This window comes from Megalopta genalis, chromosome 7 (assembly GCF_051020955.1).
Source record: "Megalopta genalis isolate 19385.01 chromosome 7, iyMegGena1_principal, whole genome shotgun sequence".
Classification (NCBI taxonomy): domain Eukaryota; kingdom Metazoa; phylum Arthropoda; class Insecta; order Hymenoptera; family Halictidae; genus Megalopta; species Megalopta genalis.
In genome coordinates, this window is record NC_135019.1 from 22,960,878 (window position 1) to 22,985,800 (window position 24,923).

General features: G+C 35.2%; 1 protein-coding gene across 3 annotated transcripts in view; it reads right to left on the reverse strand.

The window, feature by feature from the left end:
• Window positions 1–24,923, reverse strand: part of LOC117225211 (uncharacterized) — a 112,614-nt gene that overhangs the window by 7,337 nt on the left and 80,354 nt on the right. Inside the window, exon 1 of one of the 3 annotated variants that reach the window (XM_033478575.2) lies at window positions 9,830–9,961. The exons of the other annotated variants lie outside the window; for them this stretch is intronic. The gene's annotated coding sequence lies outside the window, so the exon portion shown is untranslated. Of the gene's footprint in view, window positions 1–9,829; window positions 9,962–24,923 lie in introns of those variants that run through there. 3 annotated transcript variants of the gene reach the window in all.

The following is a 24,923-nucleotide window of genomic DNA, read 5'->3' on the forward strand; positions in this document are numbered from 1 at the left end:
AGAAATTCCTACTTGATTTGTGCGCTAATTTATTTAACATTTTCACTGATAATATCTTACATTAATATACGTCTATTAAAAACTAGTTTAATAGTTGTATTAACGTTTGTGTTCATGGCTGCATATCCACAGAATTATTTACAGTATAACAAAAATTGTTTATTCTCCTCGATTAATATCTATGCACCTTCGTTTTCAATTATCATTGAATCGATAAAACATAAAATTGTAACTCACAATGAATTTTCACACAATTATTTTCAGGTGAAATCATAAGATCCACATTTAAGTATAATTCAACACAAGTTGCATTGTGTTCTTGTTCGCCGCAACTATCGCGAAAGGAAGTGTAATTTCATTTAATTTTGCTGTCTTCAAACCTGCCTATAGAAACGATAATTCGCTTAAATTATGTCTAATAACATAATAATATTTCATTGTGCGCGCAAAGCTAAAGAGTTTTCTGAAACCTCGCTCTTTGATCTACGCACGTACGCGTATGAACTCAATTCCATTAAACTAGTTGAATTGGTTAAACACTCTAAAGTTGCGCTCAAAGTACTTCGAGGAATTTAAATTGAGAAAGGAAGTATTTCATGTCACAGCGTTTGCATTCAGCTTCGGTTGTTAGAGCTTTCACTCAAGCATTGAATCATCTTTGGCCGCGGCGGCTAGCCTAGTTTTCAGTCTTAATAGACGCCATTTGCTTAGATGCCATCTGGACATTCCAGAAACTTATTTAACAAATTAGTGTTTCCTGTGAGGCATTGCTCGAAATCCCAGTGGACCGTGCTTCATTAGTATCAGATGCTACAATAATAAATCTTAGACGGAGAGGTTCTACCCACTTTGTTAAACGAGTCTTTGACTGGTTATAGTAGCACTCGTCGGTCTGAGTGCGCCAGCGCCCCTTTTGTAGGCCAATGGCTAATCATTTAGAAGACATTAATTATTGTAGTTGCACCTCGCCCGTCACGACTTTCAGTATGGTCTCTTCACTTTTATATTGCTTTCTAATTTATTCAGTTTAATCGTTTGCATCACTCCAGTTTAAACTGTTCCAGCGACACTTTGGACTTTTTCAAAAATTCCTCTGCTTCATTTAAGGGGTCATGCTCAATCAGAAATCAGAAGTTTTGATTGTTTGTGAAAGTATTACATTTTAAGAATATTCTCTGAAAGTTTTATTGTAATCGGATGAAGTTAGGATTTTAAGAACTCTTAAAGTTTACGGTACAGGCGAATATAACTACCATTTTTGAGGACTTGAAAATGTTTAGTTTTACATGTAATTTAGCTTATTAGACCGAAAAAACAAAAATAAATTTTTAATTCAAAAACCGCTAAGAATGGTGAAAGAAATGCCAGTACATCAGTGAAAAAATTAAACTACAGGAAGACATTACTGTGCCGCAAGATAATTTTGTGGAATATAGAATTATCAGTTTTCTTACCATTTTGGCAACAATTTCAACACTTGTGAAGTGTAAAGTGTGTGATGTAAAAATCAAATTTCAAACCGACAATACACATGAACTTGGATTAAAAATTGTTGTGAATCGATTTGGACGAAACTTTTGTAGCCTTTTTGCGTTCAAAAACTTGTCCTTGAACGAAGGATTTTTTTCTGTTGAGTATTTTGGTTTTTATAGGCTAAAAGCTAGCTATTTTTCATGAAAAATCAAAACTTTCATTTTGAATGCCTGCCAGCTTGTCAAGACCAAATTGAATGAATAAAAAATTGAAAATAATAATCAAGACCAATTTGAATTATTAACTAAAAAAGTATTTTTCGTACATGATTTCAGATAACCGTGGACCGAATGAAGCTAAACATCGTGAAGTATGTTTTTTTAGAGAGCCCTCATGAGAACCATCATAACTCACATATTTATGCATATTTTTAAATGAAAAGAATAGATTCCGAAATAAAAAAATATAGGTTTATGATGAAAAGAATCAAGATGACCTTGAAATAACCTTGATTAACCTTATTAAAAAATTAGTACATACTGCCATTTCACTCTCCACTTGAAATATTAATAGACAGGTGACAAGACAGTTTTTTTTTTAAATCACGTGTCTACGAGATTTTTTACAATCACAACTTAAATGGGACTTCCTGTACAATTATTATGATTGTTATAAGTTCTGTACGTCATGAAAAATTTTTTTGATCTCAACATTCTTTCTCTAATATTACCTGTAAGAATGTATACATTCCTTGTGAAATGAAAAGCAGAAAAGAGTGAATTATTATTCTAAGCTACTTTACGCAACTAGTTTTGAAGAACGTACAAAGATTAACGAACTATCCCGCATATTTAGTCGAATTTATTGGTAGTTTCAAAATGAATTGAGAAAGCATTGCTTAATAATAGCTGAAGCACACCGAACATTATTATCATATTCTCAGCCGGTGAAATTCTTAATGGAAGACGCAAGTTTCCATTGAATTCTCGGTTGTTTCAACGAATCGGCGCAAAAGAAAAGTGCATAAATATCGGCGGGCTATTCACGGCGCTTAAAAAGAGCTCGCAAGATATATAATTTTTACTTCGCCTCTGTACATTCGGCTTCTGTCTGTACGCATGGAAGCGAGGCTGTGTTTCGTTCATTTCCTCTATTTTCTCATTGAGCCCTATTCGGCCGAAAATCGAGAGCGAATCGAGGCAAATCGGCCTCGTCCTCGGAGCGTAATACTGAAAGGAAAGGGTAATTCCATTAGAGTTATTTGTACACCGCGACTGGGGATGGATCAATGACTCGCGGAGTTTAAAAGGTATTGCATGCCCGCGGCTATCTTCGTCTGCGCGATATATGCATTGAGCTGCATGTGCACCGAACGGGGAAAAGTGAATGCACGCCGATCTGTTTTTACCGTTATGCAGCCACTCCACGATTATGTCTACTTCGTGAATAGGCCGTATAAATACGAGATTCGGTCTCACGAACGTGTCAGGCATCAACACCTTGAGGAAAAGAGAAGAACGTGGGATGGCGCCCAGCCGTTCCGTGACTGAAATACGTTTTAACTGGCGACTCCCTGAACTTTTCTTTTATTTTTCCGGCTTTTTCCACGATCTTTCGGTTCCTACAGTTATTCGCATTGTTCCACGAAGTCATTTGAATTCGCTTCAACCGCTCAAATGTAGGCATATTTACCGAAATTCGCATTTTCGATGGACAGAAACGGTCACTCGAAAAGAATATTTAATCTGTATCCAGCCTTTCGAAATGTTTTTTATCACCTTTTTATCACCTTCACGTGTCTGTGTTTATTCACTTGAAAAATAATATTAATACAAAACTATCACAATTGAATTCATTTGAAATGGAATTCCATTTCTAATGATATCTTCGCGTATGTTATTCATTTGAAACTAAACATGTAGTTAAATGAAGAAGTAATTTGCAAAAATCTCCACCAATATCAGTCTATTTATAACGTATGCATACATATACCTAGACAGCAAATATTCACACAGTGATAGTAAACTGTAGGATAAATCACACGATGATTATGGTACTGTTTAACCATTTCGTAATGAAAAGTATAATTTAAGACATTCTGTGAATGAATTCTAAGGCCGTTTAATCCGTCGATTTTCTCGCTCTACAACCTTTCGTGAGTAATGAAAGTTGTATCGAAGCCAAGCGTTACAATAAAGTAGAAGCAAAGGTCAGATTATGCAAGGGGCTTGTATTTTCTCCAATAATCCATGAATACGATGACTTCACTGCAAGTACTCCACGAGAATGTAGTTCGATACCGATACGGAATCGTTGCATTCGGCTTATCGTAATTTTGTGTAGCGTAGGATAGAGATATCGTTGCCGAAAAATGATCCCTCACGGAGAAACGAGATTGAGACTTGATTGCAATGTTATGTTTTTGCTAATGTTAACGGTAATTAGCACTACTTACAGTTGTTTGTACTTTGCTAGTTTTTGTCATTGTTAAAACAGCGGATAAAAGAATTCTAATAAAAGTATTTATCGATGTTAATTAATATTTATTAAGAATATTTATTTAAAACAGGTGGACGACAGATTCTAACAAAGTCCCTATTTGTCACGCTTTCGCTGGATTCTCCCACTTCGCTCGATTCAATATAATGTGGCCCGTCTATCCTCGATCTTAATTCTTGTCTCCGAACCGACCGACTTCCAAGGCGAATCAATTTTCATTCGCTCCTCGAGCAACTCGTTTCAACATTAATAGGGCAAAGTGAAAAGAGGAAAGCAAAAGTGGGAATAGAATGCCAGTATGTCCAACATGGAACACCGATATAATCGTTATCGTTGCGTGGTACGAACATCATCGAATAACGAGCTGGTTGCAGGAGACTAGTACACAGTATACAAGGTGTTCCACGAACTCTGTCCACCACTACTATCCTCATCGTAAATTAAAGAACAGAGATTAAAACATTTGCAGGAGTTATTCGTTTGCACATTAAAATTGTATATTAGTGAGAAGTTTTGTTGAAGACAATTTTAGAAAATATGCGAACATTGAGAAATACTAACTTCTCGATTTGTACACCTCCGTCGTAACGTTCATCTCCGGTAATAAGCCGACACAATGAAGATATTCGAGAAGTTGATGGGACACCCTCGTTACGTCGACAATTTGTAATACTTGGAAATTTTGTCTGGAAACATTAGACAGAATACTTTACACACTTTTTCATATTCCTGTTCTCCAAAGACGCGTGTGAACAGCTCGTCTCTCTATTAACAGCTATTAAGAGACTAAGAATGTTATAACGATGGAAATTCTTTCCCTATTTAAGCTATCATCAGCTGACATCATATGACATGCCATCGGTTTTTACGCCAAATAAAAAGGCAAATGTCTTCATTGCGTGAATTGTTTGTAATCAAGAATGGAACAAAACTTTATCCTGTGATGAGAATTCGCTGACGTTGTTAAATATTTTAATTTATTTAAATTAATTATTTATGTTTCATATTTTGTAATAATTATTTATGTTGGATATTTCGTGTTAATTATTTATGTTGGATATTTCCTATTAATTATTTATGTCGGATATTTCGTATTAATTATTTATGTTAGATACTTCGTGTTCAATATTTTCATACATACAAAAATTTCGACGGAAATATCACTGATTCTGCTGGAATAAATATTTTCACTTTTCTCACGCAGTTCGAACTTCTTTTTTTCAACATGAAGTGAGTCATGCGAATTTGGTTTCTCTTTCCGCATACTTAAACAAATCGGACCGCAAGCGGCGATGTATTACGGATCATTGATATAGTCTTGCGAATGCGGTTTATTGTATATTTGCAAGAAAGCCGCGTGACTTTCACGTTTCAACGTCGACGGTTGGAAAACACTTAACGGTTTTACGATCGGAAGTATGTAGCAAATGTAAACGTATTACCAAAGTATCGTTTAACCTTGTAAAACAAATACAACTTCAACGTTCTACGTAGTTGTACGATTCTAATATAACACAATCATTCACGTCACCGACGATCGAAAATTCATAATTCATAATCAATTGCAATGCTCACAAAAATTTGTTTATGCATTGTCTATCAAATCAACTCTTCTATCATCTAAAAAAAAATTCAAATCGTTCGATTCAATTTTAAGAAAAGTTGTTTCGCACTAAAATGTGTTCACGTGTATTTATTCACAACTGCATGTCAGTTTTGGCAAAAATGCGATGCTTACAAACATTATGGCATAGAAAAATTTTGGACTACGTTTTGCTAACTTTGACCGACGATAACTAAAGCTTGAAATTTCTCATTTCAGATAACGTTTTTCGATTTTAATTTTAATGCCAAATTTGACGAAATGCACGGATTTTGTAAAAAATTTTTCGATGATGCCGTTTGCAACCGAACGAAGCTTGATTCCTATGTTTTAATTAAGAAAAAAGAAACGTGGCTGCAATTTTTTTCGCTAAGTTACAGCACTTTGATTCATTTTTGTTATGTACCACCGGCATTGGTGTTACCTGACATGCACCATTGTGTGCGCGCGCGTGTGTGTTGCTCCGTGTTGGAGAATAATTTTTATCTAAAATTTTTCTATGCTATAATTTTGTTGAGTAGTGTACAAGGTTTTAAAAGAAACACAAGCATTCTTGTACTAAATGTACTAAATTCCTAGTTTTCCTAGATTAATGTTTTATTTACCAAAGGAAATGATTTTATTCATTATTAAAAAGTTTTTCATCGTTGTAACAAATTTACAAAGACGGTAAGCAACACCAATATTCGAAACATCGAAAAATCTATAATTATCCTAGTCACGGACCGTAGATGTTGCAAATTCGAAAAGAAAGGGAAAGCCATTGCACGCGTAACAATGTACCTAATATTTCCGGGATTGATTGTTCCGATGTTCTCAAGAATTGAAAATAAAATGCTTGTGAAAGAAAGGCGCTCCCGTGATACGCGGTACCGCTGACAGCTTTACGATCGGATGGAGTATCCGGTCGAAAGGGGACAGCTTTAGCGATCGCTTGACCAATCAATGGAACCTCTGCAAACGTTGCGACTCATAGAAATCTGAGATAGTACAAATAAAAGAGAGTTCGCAAACAACGCCGCGCGCAATGCTAGGCGTTGCAACAGGAGGATAGCTATGCTCTTGTCTGTCTTTCGACCGAACTTCCGACTACCCTTGTTGCCTCCGAGAAATGATCGACTCTTTGTGCTACGAAACTGTTTACCATTCTTCTATGTACAATATCTCGTTCGTATCCATAAGAACATATTGCTAGTCTCAATTATGTAACGAAGTTGCAATTATCTTAGCACTTATTCGACATTCTAAATGCGATTTTGTATAATTTTCTTCAGAAAACTGTGGTCTAAGTTTTCATAAAATCAAAATCATTCTTTTAATTCCTTGCGCCACGATTTCTATCTCAGCTACGCATTCGTTCTAAACAATTTTCCTATTAGAACGAGAGAATTTCTTTTTTTGCATGACTTCATTCGTTTGATAACAGAAAAATCAAATTTTGTTCCGATTTGTAAGTAATGAATAACATTCGTATTTAGTAGACTCTCTCTCTGTGTGTGTGTGTGTGTGTGTGTGTGTGTGTGTGTGTGTGTGTGTGAAGTCTTTGTCACAAGTTTAATTAATTGTTATAGGGGTTGAATGAAAATAGAAAAATAGAATGCTCTTTCAATTTTGTATTTTATAAATTCTAACTAGTATACTGATTATATTGGGTAATAGGTATTATTTTTATATTATATTAGGTATTACTTTAGAGTTTATGAATTGACCATTTGCAGCATTAAAGAATAGAAGTATTATTGTAGAACGAAACAATAAATTTATTTAATATCTCACATTCACAATCACTTAAAAAAAAAAAGAAAAACGTAAACATGCTTCGTATTGTTACAGAATGCTACACAAAAAAAGGCTGCAATTAAGAAAGTCGTTACGTAACGCTGTTATGGCGCAAGTATCCGCGCAAAAAACAAGATGGCGATTGTATAACGCTCTTTAAAGCAAAAACCCACATAATTCATTGCATCATTTGTTGTCTCTGTATCCACAATAATAAATTATACAATACGTCGACTCTCAATCCCTTATAAAACGATCCAAACCCTTTGTTTAATCGTTTGAAAAACTTCTGTTATAATTAAGGTACTTTCAAAATCAACGATTTTTGTTTCATAAAATAATCTGTATGAATACGATCTTCGATCAAACATTATTTAAACAAACTAACTATTTATAACATTCTATCACGTTATGTATTTTTTTAAGAGTGTCTCACTACTTTGCGAAAAAGATACATCTGTGTCTGGTAGATCGGAGAAAATTCTCAGAGTGCGAAATGTTCGTTCTAACAACGGTTCACGCTACTCGTTAAAACTTTCTAATTCTTCATTCCAAGTTCGGTCATCCAATTTTGTTTAAGCGTCGCACGAAAACGTCCACGTTCCTCAGTTCGAGCGGCAGTTTCCTCGATATCGAGTTTCTCGCCACCATTATGTTGCGTCTAGCTACCAGAATAAGGAACTCCGTTGCGTAACCGAGGGAAAAGAATTTTCTATCGGATAATTCGTTGAGAATGGGTAATGAAAGTCGGCGATCGCGTGCGCTTTCCAGTCTGCATTTAAATGTTCCTTTGCTGATACGCGGTAGCAGTTTCCACGGCGCGGCGAGGCGCGCTATCTCCCATCCACGTTCGTCAATGGATTAGCCGATTTCGTGGCCCCCGCGCACGGAACCGAAACCGAATCGCTATCGGAAGCTTTCTCCGTGCTAGATAACAACGTCACTTCGAAGTGCGATTCTTTGGACCGTCCGATTGCCATTGTAACGAGTTTCGATAGCGTTATCGTGTTCTGCTGGTTTCCACTCACGCCACGCGAGTACTATACGCCTGCATCATTCGATAATATTGAGAACGTCTTTTCTCGCTGTTAGTGCTCGCTCCACGCGATGTTCCGCGTTACATCGAAACGCGACGGGTTTCTGTTTTGATAAATTACATTACACCTTAACACTTTACAGTCCTTTCAAGATCGAAGATCAACGGTTGCGGGTTTCTTGAAAGGATAAGCGACAACAATTTCATTCATAATTCAATAAACTATTCGGATTAATCGTTAAGAAAATTTTGGAGCTTTTGTTACATTATTGCGAAGTCTATTAACAGGTAAATAAAGCTTTAAGGCTTTACGGAAATAAAAAATTGCGACTTTTCTTACGTTATGCGTACAGAATAAATCAGTGTTAATTCGTCTCTCTGCCACGCAGGAATCTTAGAATTCCTAATAAACTAATTTATTGTATATTGATAAAGAATCTAGGATAAGTGTTGTCTTAATTTTAAGCGTGTCTTTCACAAAACTAATGATTTTTGATTCTACAGAAGTATAAAATTTCCTCGTTTTCCACAGTACTTATGGTCCTCGCGAACTATTTCCCCCATATTTGGCTTCGTTTAATTATCAGCAGATACTAAAAGCGAATACGGAGAACAGCGCAAAAGGAGTATTGCAATAAAACTGTACGAAAGCCAGTTCTAATTGAGACTGAAATTCGCATAAATCATTGCTCGCTTTCTTTCGGTCTCCCGTTTGCAGGAATGAAAGTGAAGACCAGAGAATAGCGTCGCGTTTATAAGGTCGTTGGAACGAGATTATACAGCGGCGGAACGAGACCTGCGCGTGTTATGCCCACTTCTCGAAAAGAGGAAATTGAAAAATTATGCCGGGAATAAACGCATTTAATTGGTGTTTGTAATTTCACACCGGACCGACCAACTCTCTACGCCGTGCACTTTCTCTGCAGCTCGTTAAACCGTTATCAGAGAAACACAAATATCAATGACATTAGATGTTGAAGTTGCTGGAACTTAATTACCCGACCGGATGACGGGGCCCATTTCCCCATTCGATACAAGTCGTTAAATTCTGACGAGTTCCATAACAATGAACCATATCTGCGAATACTTTCGATTTAAATTTTCGGAATTCTTGAAGTCCTAGCTCTTGAATAATTAAGCGACTATATCTCCGCCAGGTTTCATCCGAACACAATAAAACTTTCAGGAAATATTCCCGAAACGTAATACCTTCACAAACAATTAAAATCCAAAAATTGATTTTCCTATATTGATAATTGATGATCCTACGATGATATCTACGATGTTTTCCTTTCGCTCCTGTTTCACGAGCGAATTTCATTGCATAATTCTCTACGAACATCTGCGACACACCGTACCGGAGGATGCACGAAGCACACACGACAGTTATGAAAAAATAACAACGGCATAGAAAAGTACACGTTAACGACACTTTTTACCTACTCAAGCTGATATTAAGCTCCTGGAATGGGTGACTTGCAAATTTCACCCCCGTCGACTAGCACGGATTACACTGCTCCAGGGCCCACAAACTTGTTACAAACTCTCAAACTGCACCGGCGCGCAGCAGACCACTAGACAAGTTCCGACCGGTGCGGTGTCAAGTTCGAACACGGACTGGTAATGAGAATAAACAGCACTTGAAGTTATAGGTAAACGAGGGTAGGTAATAAAACCAGTAGGAGGTACCAACCAATCAAACACGATGCCGGGAAAGAAGGGCACCGGGATGGGTCATTTGTCCCCCACCCCGCACCACTCGAGAATTAACAGAAACTATTGGCCAGTACGAACCTTTGGCAGATTGACATCGCAAAGAAATATCCTAACTTGTCGATGGACCGTATTTATGCAAATACAACGAGATGTTAACGAGCAACTAGTAGCTGAGATGCGATTTATCTCGTCAACAAAAGGACTTAATCTTTAACATTTCACACCAGTTGCGTTTTAACACAGCTAAGAATCTTGAAACGTGCACATATCATTTTTTATTTATTCGAACAACCATAGTCTGGAAGTTGTAATTTGGTCAACGCTAAAGGAGAACCTCACGGAAGTAAAATTCAACAACTTAAGCAAATACCTGACAACTAGACTGCGGATTTTTATGCAAAATAAAAATTGTCTGAAGTAATTGCAAAATATAGGAGTTATATTACACATTGATTTCGTTCTTCAATAATTTTATTCAACTGTATTTTTAAATTTTTTTCACGTTTTTCTTATTTTAAACGTAGTCTACTAATTTTTGACATAAATGCATAAAATTAGCAACCTACTAATCACATAATAGATCATACTTAGTCGCTAAAAACCAAACAGTTGAAGCAACTCTAAATACAATGAGGGGAGGTGAACATTGTTATGAAACTGTTGGGTATAAAACTTTATTTGTAGTCCCTCCCTCGTATTGTTTATTTAAAAATAGAAGATACAAAGAGAATAAAATCAGAACTAATTAGCTTATTGCAAAATAAAAAACATATTTTTGTTCTGCCATTAAATCGCAAGTTTCTTAATGATAGACTGCAGATTTTTATGCATTTATATGTACGATAAGTCCGCGAGAGTCCGACTACTTTTTGAAATAAGAATCGTATTGCTGTGGCTGTTCAGAATTTTATCGTATTAACCAAATTACAGCAATGTCTAAGTAATTTAACGTATATAAATAATATTTTGCGTCAAATTAAAATATACACTTCCATTTTCAAGCAGAAAATAAAAATACTATAAATGGACGATCTCACCCGCATCACCTAGTTAGAGCATCAACTTACTACTGGTGAGAGCGACCTCGAAAAATAACAAAGACTGTAGCTTGCAAAACGTATTATAAATAAATAAAGTAATTATTATGTTACATCAGCAACCCACATAATTTACAAAAATTTTCATATTTGGAGCATCCCCCGTGATACCAACGACTGCACCTCACACATTTAACCCAGTCGTCACTTTTTGTGGTTTCGAAATATAGTAAATTCTTTCTAATTGACGCACAAATTGTACGCAAAAGTGGACAATTTTGGAAGAGTAAATACGATTATTCGAGTCTTGCAGCTCATTTTTATAGTTGTTGAAAGTTGGTAATTCTAAAAACGAGCCGCAAGGCTTGAATAATCGTAACACTCCTTCCCATATTGTCCATTTTTGTACACAATCTGAGCGTCAATTAGAGACAATTTACTGTAATCCCCTATGCATCTCACGCATTCATTTTAGTTCCATTCTTCTAATGACGTGACACTTTCTTGTAAAACTAGATTATCTCTGCTTGATTCAAATGATTGTTTCAATCGTTTTCTACTTCTTTCCTCCCCTCCTTTAACTGAAACATTTCTATGTTTCTATATATGTTTATATGTTTTTCTTTGTCTTAATGTTCTCTGAACTATTTGTAATGTTTTCAAGTTGTCTACCGTGTTATTTGGTCATAACAGTTGCACTTGTTTATGGAATTAAACTCTTTGCACTCGAGTGGTGACTCTGAGGCATCACTAAAATTGTTATTAATAATTTTCATGTTAACAAAATTTAGATTTAAAAAATTGTTAAAAATGAAATTGTTAGTATGAGAAACAAGACTCAATTTCATATGCATAAAATGAACCTTATTACATAAAATGGAAATACTGTAAGCCAGAAAAATTATTTTAGATTTACAGTAAAAATGGCTCCGAGTACAAAGGGTTAAGTACGTACCGTTCGTTGAAGAAATACGAGTATTTTCTCGCTAAGCCAAATGAAATTCATTGAAAATTATACTATTTCCAATTTGAAAAGGGAGCAAATTCGCTTTGAACAAAACTGGGTAGAAGAAGAATACAAATTCCGTTGAAGGACGGAGCAATTAGTGTAGCCGAACTTTCCCGGATTATATGTAGATTGGTCTATTCCGGAGGTACGGAAGAGATCGACTATATTTCAAATACAAAGCAGAAATAAATACTAGGGTAACCCTGCTGCAGGTAATTTTCCGAAAGTTAAAATTTTATTGCTCCCATCCTTCCACCCCCCCCCCCAGTTGCATCTCTCAATTCGATAACAGCTGGGAGACCCTCAAACACCTTGATTTTGGACCGTAGTATTATACGTAATTTTAATATAACTCCTATCTCGACCATTTCCTTTCTTCTTCTTAGGGATTTATGTAGACTCGTCCAGGCAACCCCAGAAATTGTTTAAAAACATATTGAATCAAATTTCCCAAAAGTTAATTCGAAAAATTCCTGAAATAACATGAAAAATGTAAGAAAACAAGCGAAGATATTGTGTCACGGTCAAATAGCTATGTGAAGAAAGTAAAAGAAGAATGAAAAAATTGAGCAAACATAACAGATGTATCTCATGGTTTTTTTGAACAACGTGTATGTACGAAAATATTCTTGGTTTTTTAAACATGTATTTGAACTGTACAAAAATAATACGAGAATCTTCAGAAATTAAAGAAAAAGAAAAAGTCACAGAAAATTTAAAAAAACAAAATTTACTGAAAATATGTAATGATTATAAAAAATTCCAAACAAGTCATTTTGATCTATCTTGGTGATTTCAGCGTTAAGAAAAATAATGATGAATCAATTAACATCACAGAAACATGGAGAAACAGCGACTACTTTGATTAAAAAAGAGAACAAATTAATTGCGCGAGCCACGAATTAATTTCTATATATAATTAAGAGTCAAGGAAGAACACCTGCATCTTTCGGGCAGTGAGGAACTTTCTTCCTGGTTCGTTTCGCGGTTAAACGGCCGACATAATTTATTCACACGGTGTTTAACTTTTACGATTAAATTTCTTAACTTCCGTAAGGAATTCATAGCGATCGCAAGAAGTTAGATACAGTAATCTCCCTGCAAAATTGCGCTCTGCCGACCCCCTTTTACGACATCGTCAACCCCACCGTATTCTGAAGTTTCCGTTTCTGTTCGCATTCGTTTAGCTTCAGACTGCGGCTGCTCATGCGATACCACACTTTTACGGTGATATTTACATACGAAAAATTCGGAATATATTACGCCGTGAAGCTGTGCTTTCTATTAGAACCAGACACTTTGTTCGCTATAGCAAATAGTTCAATTTTACTTCTTAATACCTTTTTTATCGGCAAGGCGATAATAGCTGTTTTTCATATGCAATTTCTTCATTTTCTGTTCCCAAAATATTATAAAATCTCGAAGCTCTATGGAATTGTATTACAATTTGATGTATTTACGCAAAATATGAAATAATCGATAGAACACAATTGACTGCAAGTATAAAGCAAAAGTGTGAACCAAACATTGGTGGAATATCACCGTAAAATCTTTCGCCTAATTTGAAAGAAGATTTGTTAGCATGCGATGCGAGTTGCTTTATAAGAATTACAATACTGAGTTTACTTAGATATTTCGCCAATTTTTTGCAATTAACTAATAAACAACTAATTTTGCAATTAGTCTGCGGATCTTTATGTAAAATGTTTCTGTGATAACTGTAAGAAACAGAAGTTAGATAAAAATGTATTTCTCTATTTAATAGTGTCGATATGTCAAAACTAACATCACAGTAATTGAAAAATATTTCATGTCTTTACAGGATTGTATTTCACCTACTCATTTTTACCATAAATGCAGTATAATTATAATGTACGATTGAATTTTTTAAAAGCCTTTCAATATTTTCATATACATTGGTGTGAATAATTATAAACTCAAAGTAACATTTACACTTTTAGTGATATTTAAACAAAAACTTAATGATGTCAAAGTTCCTTGAATCTATAATTATTAACGGCATCGTATATGGTCTCTTTTAGCTGAATCGTCCTGTATGTTTAAAAAAAAACTTAATAAAATATCGGATTTGTATATCTCTATATTAGAAATAATAGAAGACAGAAATATACAAATATAGTATTTTGTTAAATTTTCACTTAGATGTCGGTAACAACTATTGGTAACTTTGTTATGCACACCACTATGCACACCATTATAATTATGCACACCACTGTAAATAGGATTCTTACAGTTGCAACTATTTTAACGGTAGAATTCAAGCAGCTACCCTTAAATCTGTTAATTGCGGCCATAAAATTCTTGCGGACGCGTATAAATCACAGACACTACGTGTCAAACGTATTACTTGCCATTGTCCGGAACGGATTGATGTGATCTCGACTACCTAGATAATCGTTACTGTCAGCGCTTGCAATTTAGAAATTCAGGGGATCGCTTCAGCCTATCCGCTTTAAGCTTCTTCGTGATTCGCCTTGCAGGAAATAGAATGTATTTATTTAACGTCTGATCGCAGAATGGAAATATTTACATGCGCCGGAATCCAGATGCGTTAATCATCGACGAATAACAATGCCCACGCCAAATGACGTTTCTCGACGAATTTGGAGTACACGCCGTTTACAAGCGTCCACGGAAATTTCGGTTCTGCACGCTAAATGGTCGCGAACGTTCTACCATTGTGACTTTGGAATTTCCTGAAGAATATTTCGAACGTACATTTCATTTCAGAAATAATAAAGGGAAATGAGATTTGAAATTTTCTCGGACATACATTTCCATTCGTGATCATGTATTTTGGGAAATGTTATATACATATATAACGGGGTTTTCATTACAATGTACTATTTCTATCCGACGACATATACAGTAATTTCTCCCTAATTCGCGTTCAGATTGTGCACAAAAATGGACAATTTGGAAAGAGGAGATACGATTACTTGATTCTTGTGGCCCGTTTTTATAGTTACCGATTGTCAACATCAATAAAAATGAGACGCAAGGCTTGAATAATCGTATCTCCTCTTTCCAAATTGTTCATTTTTCTGCGCAATCTGAGAATTAGGAAGAAATTACTGTATCATTAAAAAAATCGGCAGTAAAATGCTCGTTTAAACGAACGTTAGTGCACAATTAAAAATGAAACAAAGACATGTAGCACTATGAATGTATTATCGTATGCGCTCTTATGAAATATTATCCGATTTATTACTGTTTAATAATTTTAGAAAAGTACACCTTGCTGTACATCGAATTTTTTAATATACAAGCTTGAACTATACATAGATTTTTATGTAAATATAAATTTTGACCAGCTGTTACATAGAAAATATGATCGAAAAATTGTTTCGATTGCACTGAACCTATTGCTAAACTCTAAGAAGAATGGGAATCTTATTTGTTTGAATATTTTCAAAAAATTCTGAATGCTCCGAATATATTATGAATATTTACATCACAATCGAAAAATTACAACATAGATATATGTATATTCAAGTATATGTATAAATCTGTAATAAGATACAAAATATTTCGGGCATTCGCCTACTCTGCTTCTGCAGATACACTGTCGGAGGTGCATGATTTCGTACAGAGACAATTCGGTATGAGAACTGGAGTGAAAGAGATACAAGGCTCAATCAATGAACAAAGTTGCTTTAAATCCTTGTTAAAACCAGGGATTGAAAAGATTGCGAAAACAACTGTTTCAAACTGTTATATATCGGTTCTATAACTCTCATTTATCGGTTCTGAATTTCGGTTATACGCGCACGTATTGGCAAAATTTAATGTAGTGTAAGAGATTGCACAACCTTAAATTTTTATATGATAGACAAAACAGTACATTGGCCGTAATTGTAGCTTATTTATAATACAAAGTATTTCGGAATCGGTATTTTGAATTCCCAAAGGAAATACACTGTGTATGTATTCAATAAATTTAATAATATATAATAATAAGTCGACATTTTCATAACCGAAACTCAGAAGCGAAAAATAACATTTATAGTACCAATATAATAACGGTTCTGAAAAATCGAAACCGAAGTCAATATCATAACTGTCTTCAATTCCTGGTTGAAACTCATTTTACGGAAAGGTCTTTATTGTTATCGTCCTCTAGCAGCTAGGTACTCTCTAATAATAGTAATAATACTATGACTCCGAGTGCACTAAGCCGAGGTGAATGGCGCGCAATAATCCGTGGCCGCCATATTTTCTTTAGCCGCGTTGGCACACGACCCTTGCCGATGGGAAAGAGAGAGAGAGAGAGAGAGAGAGAGAGAGAGAGAGAGAGAGAGAGAGAGAGGGAGGGAGAGGGAAAAAGAGAGAGAAAGAGAGAGAGAGAGAGAGCAGAGCGCAACTGAATTATAGCGTCCCTCGACGCAGCACATTTCCTACTTATATGTATATCTTCTACCTGCTTAATTATTCCCCAAACGGTGGGTCGTTTCAGTTAATTTCGGGAAATAAAAGATCCCAACGGACCTTTAGTGGATTGCATTTTACAATTCTTTGTCACAGAAAGTGCCCGTGTAAGGAGTTTATGTTAACCCTCGTAGTACCGGCCGGTTCTCTAAGCTAATAAATTTTCGACCAAAATGCCTTGGCAATATATCAAAGAAAATACAAAAATGCATCGATTTGCATGAAGATTAGGATAAGTCCGGGAGAGTTCAGCCAACGGGAGAAACGTATTGCAATTTTCGCGAAACCGTATCCTAATCTTGCAAATTGCGTTTAAAGCTTTAGGCGGATCTGAAAGTTTTCTCACTAATATACATATATTGTTATCAATAATTGATAGATAGGTAAGTTTATTTACATTATTTTAATTTTAAGGGATAGCCCTTATTTTTCAACTTTTTAAAAATTCTCATCCCCCTTTCTTGTTTCAATCAATAAAAAAACGATATGTGCAAAATTTTAGCTCATTCGGACAACTGCGTAGCGACCCTCATCGATCACGAAATTTTGAAATTTTCGCCTGGAAAGTTATTTTTTCAGATACTATTATTATTATTATTATTATTATTTTTTCATTTATACTATTATTATACTATTATTATTATTATTGTTATTATTTATATTTATACTATTTTCTAATCAAATTTTACGCCTTAAAAAAGGAGCGAGCCACAGAGAAATTCAGCACCTAAACAACTGTTAATAATTAGTGTTACACTGTGATGGAAAGCTGCTCTCAGCACTCACAGGTTTGGAAAAGTCGATAGACTGGTAATAATAGTAATTTTTCAAGGCAAGTTATAATTGTTGGGAGTTCCTTCAGGGAAATCTTCAGGAGAAGATCAAGGCATGACTGTTTACCAAACAGTGGAGAAGTGGGGTATAACGGACAAAATTCAGGCACTTTGCTGTGATACGACAACAAGAAACACAATTCAAGTAAATGGAGCCTGTACAAATCTAGAAAAATTGTTCAATCGTGATCTATTGTATCTCCCTTGCCGTCATCACATTTTTTAGTTAGTTTTGAGGAGCTGGTTTGAGTCTTTCTTGCAACTTCTAGTCCAGACATGGCGACAAAAACTCGACAAAAGGATTTACATAACTGATAGCAGTGCCTGATGATGTCATTCTTGAATTTCTTGAACACCACCTTTCTATGCAGAAACAATAGTGAGATGATTATCGGGAATTGGAGTTAACAATTACCTTTCTTGGTGACATTCCGCAACATGGGATATCGTTTCGTATACCAAGAGCAGTAATAGAAGGTGCTGAACGAAAATTGATTAGCTTAGAAGTTAAACTCCTTACACTGGTACTTTCTGCGACGATTTATTTCCCGAAATTAGCTGAAACGGTTTACCGTTTGGGGAATAATTAAGCAGGTAGAAGATATGTAATATGCTGCGTTAAGAGACGTTATAATTCAGATGCTAGATGGATGACGAAGACAATTTGTGCATTCAAGATATACCTGTTTCAAAATCAATTTTGGTTATCTCATAGGGAAAAGAACTCTTTAAGAAGAATATGTGTTTTTCTTGCTCGAGTGTACGTTCGAGCCTGGTTTCTATTATTAGAATCAATTCAAGCACCTTATCATGGTTTCCTATTCATGCTTCAATTGATATGTTATTAGGATATTGATCGAGAAATCAGTTAGGTTGCTGCGAAAAAATTTTCCAACTATCTCTGGTACTTAGTTCCCAAAACTCTGGCTTTATCCTTATTTGATGTCAATGTTCCAACATCCGTTAAGGCAAACATGGCTCAAGTCATGCTGGAAGCAAACAAAGGTGAAGAAGAGGAAGAAGAAAAAAATCAACTGAAGAGATACAATCTGCACCAAAATGATTTTTATTCCTTTACAAACATCGAGTTTTCTTCTTTTGTCACTTCTGGTACGAAAATTTTCTTCGAACATCTTTCAACGTGGAAGGATGATCCTGGTTACAAAAGTGGAATTAAAAAACTTGAGAAGACAGTTGATGTGAATGACGTTACAGAAAGAGGTGTCAGACTCATTCAGGATTATAATAACATTCTCACAAAAGATGAAACTGAGAAACAATACATTTTACAGATCGTTGCCGAAGACCATAAAAAATACCCAACTAAATCCTCTGTAAGGAAAAAATACTGTTCAATGTTCGTTTGTTACTATTATGTTTTGATTCTGTAGAAATTATTGTAAATAAAAATGCGTTTTTTCATGTTATTTTAGAAATTTTTCGAATTAAGTTTTGGAAAATTTCATTCAGAATGTTTTTAAACAATTTCTGAGGTTCTCTGGATGTGTTCACATAAATTTCTCTAAGAAGAAAAAAGAAAAAAGAAAATGGTCGAGATAGGAATTAATTTTTAAACGGAATTAATGATTACGTATAATACTACGTTCCAAATTCAAGGCGTTTGAGGGTCTCCCAGCAGTTATCCAATTGAGCTTGCAGCAGGATTGGGGATTGGAAGCAGTAAAATTTTAACTTTCGGAAAATTACCTATAGTTAAGGGCCATCCTAGTATTTATTTCTACTTTGTATTTGAAATGCAGTTGATCTTTTCCGTAATTCTGGAATAGACCGACCTGTAATCCAGGAAACTGATTGCTCCGTCCTTCAACAAAATTTGTATTCTTCTTCTACCCAGTTTTGTTCAAAGCGAATTTGCTCCCTTTTCAAGTTGAGCCGTTTTTTTTTAAACCTTATCTGTAGTTTAGGAAAATAAATCGAACTTAATTATTCCATTTCGAGTCAGTTATTATATTGCACGTAAGTAATATAAAATTTCTATAGAGTAATTACATTCAAACAACCCCTGGCAATCATTTTCTATAAAGATTACTTCCTAAGGTAGCCTTTTGTTCGTATGATAATGTAAACAAGCTGCGTTGTAAACTAATGTAAATTGAAATTAATATCCCGTTCAATTGCTTGATCGTTCTGTTCCCAAATATGATCATTTAGACATTTTAACGCATTATACATATAGTTTTAGATAGATATGAAGCACTGACTTTTTTGAATTTTGTTTAATTCAATTCACGCGAAGCATTGTTTTTAAAAGTGAATTTATATTTCTGTTTCAATATTCATTTAATCGTTCTCGTGAAAAATTTCATACTTTATTAGATAAAAATGACAATAGAACGTCTTGTCAAGCACCTGTATCAAGTTTATTACACCATGAAATGCTTTTAGCTTCTTAACAAGTCTATTATCGCATTTGCATCGTTTCACTTGCGTACAAAAACTGTGAAATGCATAATAATCAAGTCACGGTAAGTACGGTGCTGTGTTTCCGATTTGCAACTATGTCCATAGTTAATGGGATAGCGAGTAATATTAATCGTTATGATTTACAAGGAATTCCTTCAGATAATACGAATGGTTTCGAAACAATCCAAACGTGTGTGTCGAACATTCTCTGACTTAAGCAGGCCTGGAATAGTGCATGATGTGGTTCATATACAGGGTGAGTTTCTCGATTCTATTTCTATTTGGAATTAATTAAGCTAACTATTTAGAGAAGCTTGTCACGGATTAACTGTCTCTCCCTTAATTTGTTGGATACTATTTATGAGTCAGGAGAAATTAATATTATTCTAATAAATCTTGATCTCGCAGTTCTCATTTGTATAAACCTACATTGTGACACTTACAAATACTTCATCTCATTCGTTAATTGACTCTTTCGGAGAAAGAAACATTACAAGATACATACGAGCGTACATTATTATTTACAAATTTATTTAACGGTTTATTTTAGTTTTAGTTTACCATTTTCAAAATGGTAACTTTATTTGTCACTATAATTGTACGTTAATTTCTTTTGCAATGTTTTTATAGCAACGTAGTTTAAAGAAGTAATTAGATATTTTTTTGCCTTTGTATCCAGCCATTGTATTCTCCAATATTATGTTTCGCGGGTAATAAAAATTGTTGCATTATAGCAAGATTACTACATTAATTAAGACGCTCGATAGAAAATACTACTACCGAACTGATTACATTTCGACCAATTAGTTTCTTTTCCGTTTTATATTTCATTCATATGATCGCACGCTGTTATTTTATGCTCATATCCTGTCTCTCCCTACGATTCCCTCTGATTCACGATAGCGATGTTATTGTATTGCTTGCGATAATGTCAAAGTGACTAATGAAGTAACGTCTTCGGAGAAAAGTATACTGAAGCTACATTCGTATACGTCAATGAATACAACCTTCAGCTTATAAATAAAATGAAAAAGTATTTGCATTGTTGCAAAAATTGCAATATGTGTCCACGACTGTTTCTGCTTGTACTTTCGCTGCAGTCGCATCATTCTACAGAATAAACTACCAACCATAGCAAATGATAGATTATCTCTAAAAATAACTAATTTTTGTGTGCACAGTAAAAGCAGTATACTAAACAAAAACGTTTCAAATATCTTAGTAACTTGTACGTAACTTTTACTCGAAGTAACTTCTACATTGTTACCGATATCTGAACGAAAATTGAAAAAAAGATATCATCTTCGAGTCTTTAATTATTCACACCACTGTAGATACACGTGTAATCTTTAAGATCGTTACACACATTCACGCAAATCCATGCGAAACGTCGTCAACATCAGAAATTTGATCTCATAGGAAATTCTAGATCATAGAACAAAAATTGTTGCACTATCCGCGCACTGAAATGCAACGAATGCATAAACGCTGCCGATAGAGCAATAAGTGGCGCATGTGGCGTCAAGGTGAATCGACTGATAAGGGTTGACTTCGCCGTGATTGAGAACCTCTGTTTTAGGTAACAAACTCGGGTGCCTCACCCTGTATATTAAAACCGATCTTGCCGGTCTTAGACAAATTCCTGCAGCCGGTGCACATAGCGAGTACACGCGATCACCTCGAATATACATATGTAAAAACACACGGTCGCTCGAACGTGAGAGTAGAAGCCTTTCGTAACGACGGCTCTAAGCACATTCCACGGGATTGTAATCGCGGCGTTTCTCGGGTGATTAGTAAACCAGCTTCTCCTGGTTTCTCTGCTAGCCAGGTTCTGCTCGATCGACAGCCAGCGATCGTGTTCCAGTTCCGAAGATATTCGAGGCATGATTCTTTTTTTCTCTCTCATCCCCTCGCATTTTTATAGACTTCAAAGTGTACCATTCTGCTGTTTCCTTTTCGAAGGAAGGATGCACGGCGCGTCTCCTTCCCCTGTACTCCTGAGATTCTTCACTTCGTGCGCTTTTCAACATTTCAGTCGCGCTGACCTCCGCTTTTGCGAACGATTAGTTCGCTCGTGGGTGGTTCGTTGACCTAACGGTGCTAGGTCAATTTTGTCTACACGAATCGACGGAGAAATCGCTTAAACTGCTGATTTATATATGAAATAAAATTTTGTCTGCGGTAAATGCAATATGCAGGAAAAGGTATTCGAACACTTCTTAATAAAAATAACTTTTAAAACCGGTCTAAATGACTTGAATTTTTTTGAGGATGTTAGAGGGACTAGTTAATGTGCAATGACTAAAATACATTTTTTTCAAGGAAAGTTATCGAGCTAATTTTACGTATAGTTCAAGTACAATCGTAGATTCTAGAATAGAATAGAACAAGAGGAAAATAATAGAACAAGTCGAATCTGCCAGCAATGAACGGACACGACAGCGGAGCGTAATTCTGTAACTTGAGCAACGTGAGCATTTTTATTTATTTCTGTCGCTGCAACAAATTGTAATTTTTGAAAACCATTTTTTGCAGCCATTGTCTAATAAATTAGCCCCTCCGACATCGCAAAAAGATCGCTTGGCCCAAAGAAGTGAATCCGTTTCAAAAGATGATCGAACACTTTTGTGGCACACTGTAATACACAATACCAAAAGGAGAATCGATGCAACGTGGAATTATGATTGCACCGATTTCCATGTTTCATCGTATAATCATAACAAACATGGAAAAATGTGTCAGTGGCAAGATCTCCGTGGCTGATGTGGTTGGCGATGTCGATATCGCCTAGATGATCTAGATTCGATTTAAAATGACGCGAACAAATACATCGGCGATACGTTACTTAAAAAGGACTCCCTCGATCTGAAAGTACTTTTCATTAGGTTCATGCAGTGTTGCGAGAAACATCTCGGTTACGGCTACGGGCACATGTGACACACTTCTCGGAGGATCACGCCTTCGGCGACAGGGCAGCTCTTAGATAATGAATGGTCCTCGGCTTGACAATGATAGCCGATAACCGTCGAGAAAATCGGATATGATGGAGCGTGTTCTACTAAAGACAAATGAACGGTAAAAGGAGATAAGATACACAGTCGATAAAAGGGAGATTGAATAATGAATACATATACACGTAACACAAATCTTATACGTGTATAACGGATACGGTACAGAATGAATAACGACGTTCTCGTTTTCCTGAAATGCTCTGGTAAAATGAAATATTAATTGGACATTTGGAATATTTTCTTTACCCTCTGTAACTATAAAACAAGAACAGCATGCCATCCTAACCCGCTAGCTAATTCATTGTACGATACCACGATGCCATCGATAGCAGAAGGCTCAAAAGAAAACATCCGCAAAATTTAATATCAAGAACACAAACATATATTCAATAGTAAATATAACGTAAAAGGATGCCAACTTGCCAAATGTTAAATAGACAAATTGCAAAGAAATGTATAAGGGGACAGTAGAAAAAAGAATAAAACCTCTCCGTGTGTGTGTGTGTATATAATCTACATATGTATAACTGTATACATATAATATACAGTGGCCCACAAAAGTGTTCGTACACACTTTAACAAAACTTTAACTTTTTAACTTTTTTTAACTTTTTCAAAACTCAACTAAATAATTTGAATTTTTTTTAGATGATAGAGGGACTAGTTTACCAGACAATGACCGAAATGCTCTTTTTCAAGTTTTGCAATTACTTGGAATGACAAAAGAAAATAAAAAACTCTCGTTTTTTAACTTTTGCGTACTGAAAATTTTATCGAGATCGGTTGACGTTGTTGCGAGTTATAACAAATTAAAGATGACAAAAATCGCAGTTTTATCACGATTTTAACCAAAACCGGAAGAAATCTGCAGTTTTATAAATCTTTCAACGTCTGTAGCTCGACTCCGGGTTAACCGATTTCGATCAAATTTTCAGCACACATACAAGTTACTGAAATCTACAAAAGGCTTTTTTTGAATTTTTGTTATAGGTTCAGATAAAAAAGTTAAAAAATGAGAGTTTTTTTATTTTCTATTGTCATCCCAAGTAATAGCAAAATTAAAAAGAGACATTTTAGTCATCGTTTAGTATACATAGACTAGTCCCTCTACCACCTAAAAAAAATGCAAGTCACTCAGTCCAGTTTTAAAAAAGTTAGTGCGTTTTAGAAAGTCTACGAACACTTTTGTGGCCCACTGTACATTTTTTGTTAAAGATTTACATAACAAAAGCTAATACAACACACAAACTAATATATGTGCTTCTTTGTACTTATTTCATTTTTGAATTTTTAGTTATATAATATAATAAAATACCTACATATAATATATTTCAATAAATATATATGTATATTTCTTATTCTAGAATCTTATATTCTATGTAAATAAGGAGTCATTTCTGTCTGAAACATTTTTATGTGGGAGCTTTAGTTTTTATATCAAGGGACACAGATTCAAACTTGAACATCTTCATTTACAGTATTATCAAACATTAATAATGTTGTATCTGTGTCCCTCGATATCATAAAAACTAAAGCACACATACACACACACACACACGCGCGCGCGCGCACGCACACACACACACACACACACACACACACACAAGCGATCTGTTTTAAATGCTTCACACTGTTTTAACGTTATTTTGGCTTTGTATAAAATAATTCGTCGTTTATAAAATAATTAATACTCAAACGTTCCCGAAGGAAAGGAGCAAAGAATTTGTATTATATCTTACATTTCAATTCTATCAATTGTGTTTCGTTCATAATCTCGCACATTAAACAGAGGCATGAAATTATAACGCAGTATCTAAAACGTGTGATGTTTTTGCCGAACAGATTCGTAGAAAGGTTAATAAGGAATAATGCTTGGACAAAGTAAAACAAAGGGACTGAGAGGCGACCAGGGATGAATGAAACGTATCAATGAGTTCTTTTTCAACGAAACTCGTTTCTGTCTCGCTTCTCGTATCGTGGAATCCTTTCTCGGCACGCTTTGTGCAACTCCGCGCAGACAAGCGTTCGTCCGGGCTTATTTTTGTGGGTAT